Genomic DNA, 4,978 nt, shown 5'->3' on the forward strand with positions numbered 1-4,978 from the left:
ATGGCTAGGCTGGTTGAGTGTTTGCCTTGCAAGCATGAGGACCCAAGTTTGACTCCCCAGAGCTAATGTTAAAACAAACAAAAAACTGGGCAAGGTATCATATGTTTGTAATCAGCACTGGGGAAGTAGAGACAGGAAGACCCCAGGGCCTTGATAGCTAGTCAGCCTGGCCAAATTGGCAAGCTCTAAGACCCAGTGAGTGAATCTGTCTCAAAAAAAAGTGAATAGTGCCTAAGGAATGACAGGTTGACTGATGGCCTCCACATGCATACACACACACAGACACACACACACACACACAGATACACACAGACACACACACACATACACACACACACACACGCACATGGGAACACTTGGTCAGTTGATAGTGCTGTTTGGGAGGTCTTGAAATCTTTAGGAGGTGTGGTATTACTAGAGGAAGCAGGTCACTGGGGACAGGCTTTGAGGGTTTATAGCCTAGCCCCACTTCCAGTTTCTCTCTGTTTCTGTCTCTGTATCTCTCTCTGTTTCTTGCACATGCTTGAAGATGTGAGCGCTCAGCTTCCTGCTCCAGCCACGATGACTGTCTGTTGTCATGCCTTCCCACTATGATGAACTCTTGTCCCTCTGAAACCATAAACCCAATAAAGACCTTTTTTCATGAGTTGTCTTTGGTCATGATGTTTTGTCATAGCAAGAGAAAAGTAACCAACACACACACACACACACACACACACACACACCTTTATCTGTCATCTCCGGGTTCCTGTGGTGTAGTTCTTCCTTCCTACAGAGCTGTGAGCATGTTTGTCTCTTGAACAGTCTGCCTGCACACCTGGGGGCCTGGGCACAGCCGGCACTATGTCCTAGCCTCAGTGTATGCATGTGTATATACATAGGCATGCATACATGTGTATTAATGTGCACATGTGTAAGCCCACATCAAAACACTGAGAGGCAGGGTTAGGGGGTTGAGCTGCAGTAGCTTCTCATGTAGTGACAACACTATTCCTGTGGAAATGTGTGCTGGAGCTGGAGTCAGCTGGATTTGGAAGAAAACATACAAATGGTTCCTGAAACACCCTCTTGCCATTAAAGAGATTTAAAAAAATACTGAAAAGAATTAAGTTTATTAAAACTTATTTTTATTTAACAATCTAGGAAGCTAACAGCTGTTAGTAGCTCCAGTGCAATTTGAGGTGCAATCAGAAATTCAGGAATCTTAGTGGAGCTGTTAGTGCAGCGACCTGGTGGGTAAAATATGTGTATTCTTGGGAACACATGTGAAGGGGTCTCTCTGAAACTGACCTCACTGGTTTCATTTTCAGCGCACTGACCTGGTCCATCGGAGTGGCTTTTATTGTCCCTGATGTTAGCACTTGTTCTCTTTGAGCAATGAATTCATGACCATCAGAGCACAGTAATTTGACATACATGGTATTGGGGCCTTCACAGATACCATTAGTTTTCTTTTCTCCCTCCATGTTCTTAGAAAATTCTGCTTTGATCCCTCAGGAACTTTGGCAGTTTCTGGAGAGACAGGGATGCTGTCTGTTGTCCATTTCTTTCTGGAGGAAGTGCCTCTCCTTTCTCTTCCCGAATACAGGCCAATTTAAAAGCAGGTTTAACAAAGGTTCTGTAGGCTGTGATTCCATATGTGATCTTAATATGGAAGATAGAGTCATGAACAATTTAGCAATGGTAAAAAGTTTCTGAGCATGCAATGACTAAAAATTAATTAAAAATCAAGTGTGTCGGGGCTGGAGAGATGGCTCAGCGATTAAGAGCACTGACTGCTCTTGCAAAGGATCTGGGTTTGATTCCCAGCATCCACATGGCAGCTATGAACCATCCTTAACTCCAGTTCCAGGGAAATCCAAAGCCCTCTTCTGACCTCCGTGGCATTGCACGACAGGGGTGCACTCACATACATGCAGGCAATACACTCATACACACAAAATAAGAATGATAAAAAAATATTAACAAAATCGAGTGTGTCTTGAATCGGAAGTTGTTCTGGTAGTGCTCCCCTGGGTTGCAACGCATGGTGTCACTGCAGCCTTGGTTCTCAACACATGACACGTCCGCTTGGCATGCACGTGCCGTCATACCACACAACACCAAGGAACACTGCCTGGACCACTTTGGCTCAGATTCCAGACTATTGCATGTTACCCCATTTTCTGTTTCCATTAAAAACATAATGGTTTAGTTGCAGGAAACAAAGACTTTCCATATTTCCTTACCATTATTCTCCAGCATGTAAGTATCAAATTAGTTTGTCTTTGGACTGCATTGTGTTAGACAGTAAGCACATCCGTGAGCATTCGGGGATTCAGTTTTCCTGTCTCTCCTCCTATCTTGCTGTAGAAGAGCTGAGATTACCCTGTGTGGCTTTTCATGGGGGCTCTTTACATTTGCATGGCAAATGCTTTACCCACTGATCGGTCTTCCCAGCCTCGAAAACGCAATCCTTAATAAAGTGCTTAGGCAAGCAGTAGGTGTGGGAAGCAGTTGTTGAATTCATGGATATGGAGGTCCACATCAGAGATGCTTCACAGCTAAACCCCCTCAGTCACCTCAACCTGAGTGATTGACACATCCAGTCCTCTACTCACTGTTCATACTGAGCTCACCAGTTGATCCCCCCGACCCAGTCCAAACGGGACCTGTTTCTTTTTGTTCCATTTCTGAAGTTATTTTATCTACTGATCCTGTCACCTCTCTCTTCTTGCTCTCCTCATCTTTACTCTCCTGCTCATCCTCAAGACACTGTCCTTATCCAGAACACTGACAGACTCCTACCTGTCAAGAGTGGGGTTAAGGACCCAAGAGGAAATCACATGACCTCGACTAGACCTTTTCATTTTCTTAGAAACTTCTGGGAGGCAAGAAAACAAAAAATGGCTTGCATTAAAGAAAAGGTTATTTATTTATTTATTTATTTATTATTTATTTATTTATCTATTTATTACTTTTTGTCTTTTTGAGACAGGGTGACCCTGTAGCCCCAGCTGTCCTGGAACTCATTATGTAGACCATGCTGGCCTCGAACTCACAAAGGTCTGCCTGCCTCTGCCTCCCAAGTGCTGGGATTAAAGGAATGCACCACCATTTTTTGTGCTCTGATTTCTCTCTGGCATTTAGATCTTCTTGGACCCTACTACTTTTGCCTCCCATGTGGCCTTGGACCATCCGCTCACCCACTGAGACTCATAATCAGCCATCATAGCTACCCTTGTCAGAGTCCTTCAGACATCAGACCACATGGCCTTCCAACCCTTCAGATTTCCCAAGTAGCTGCGCCTATTTACCAATCACCTATAATGAAAGGTTAAAATTACATTGTTTATTGAGAACATGAGTGAGTCAGTTCCCGGGTTGTAGTACAGAAGAAAACGATTGTATGTACTTGGAATTTCTGAAAAGGCCAAAGTACATCTGTGGCTAAAAGTGTACTCCCAGGGTGGGAGATGGAGACATCAGCACTCAAGGCTTTGTGACTTTCTGCTGGGTCTGTCATGTAGCTCCCACAGACAACAGCCTCACCATCCAAATGTCTGCTGGATGCCTGTTTTATTGGGAAAACATTTACTTATCAAATCCTAGAGAAAACTAACAATTTCATATGGTCTCATTCGGATTTTAATTAGACTATTAATCAGCTACCCTCTGTACAATTTTGGCAAAAAATTCAGAATACAGTATACTAAAATTCTAAGGAATAGGGCCAATTTAATTTGTTTTAGCTATTTTGCCCCAGGTTAACATTAGGAACTTATTATTACATGTCCTATGTAGCAATTATTATTATAAATGTGCATATTGTGCAAATTAAAATCATAGTTCATTCAAGGAAAAGCATCTCTGCTTGCTTAAGTTCCAGTGACTGTGCCCCTGTTCTCAAGGGAATTGAGTAGTTTCAGCATCTCTCAGAGTCGATCTAACAAGGAGTTGTCTCTAGGACATTGACTGAGCTACTTGTCACTTTGGAAAGACATAATTTACTCACTGCTTCAATGACTGACTTGAGGACACAAAGGACAACCAGGGGATGGTTGTGTTATGACCTTCTTCAAGGAGCGTTTGACATTTATAGAAAAACATAGTAAATATGACAACAGAAAAGTGCAGGGTCTTGGAGTATATTTGGTGGGAATTATTTGTCTTGGCCAGAGGCCAGGAAAATCTTCCTGCAGGTTAGGATATGTAAGCCAAGATTTGATGATGGAATCTGAGCTCCATGGGGATGAGAGGGTATATGGGAAGAATAAAAAAATTCAGCATGACTGTACTGTAGAGGGTGCAGATGAGGTCTGGGCAGCAAGAATAAAATTGGATGCTTGGGTAGGGCTGGACCCTGGGGAATTCAACACGATGATAAGGAGCTGACTGGTAAGACTAGGACTAGAGGGGGCTGGAGAGATGGCTCAGTAGTTCACAGTTCATACAGCTCTTCCAGAGGACTGGGTTCAGTTCCTAGTACCTACTTCAGGTGGCTCACAACTGCCTGTAACTCCAGCTTTAAGGATCCAGCACCATCTTCTGGCCTCAGCAGGCATTTGCACTCATGTGCTGCACACACCACACAGACACACATACATACACATAATTAATTACAAATAAAAAACAAAATCAAGAGAGAGAGAGAGAGAGAGAGAGAATAGGACAGGAATAATAGGATGGAGCCCAGTGTTGGAGAGTTTCATACTATGGTGAGGAGTTTGAACTTATCATATTGTGTACCAATTTCCTTCAAGAAAATCTGAGATGAATCTTTCCTTCTTGGAAGGAAGCTGGGTAAACAACAAGATTCTTTTTAAAAATTTTTTTATTTAATAACCACATAGTTAGAAGAAGCATTTCATTACAACAGCATTGACATATTCAATAACAATTTTCAGGGCTAAGATGCATCTTTTTCAATATTGGCTGTAAATTTTTAGGTTTACAATTGAATTATTACATTTATATAATATTGTATGTAGTATAAACC

At 42.4% G+C, this 4,978-nt stretch overlaps 1 pseudogene; it reads right to left on the reverse strand.

The window, feature by feature from the left end:
- Positions 1-1,131: 1,131 nt before the first annotated feature.
- Positions 1,132-1,466, reverse strand: LOC103747125 (annotated as a pseudogene).
- Positions 1,467-4,978: the final 3,512 nt, after the last annotated feature.

Source organism: Nannospalax galili, unplaced genomic scaffold (assembly GCF_000622305.1).
Source record: "Nannospalax galili isolate Female #2095 unplaced genomic scaffold, S.galili_v1.0 scaffold443, whole genome shotgun sequence".
Lineage (NCBI taxonomy): Eukaryota > Metazoa > Chordata > Mammalia > Rodentia > Spalacidae > Nannospalax > Nannospalax galili.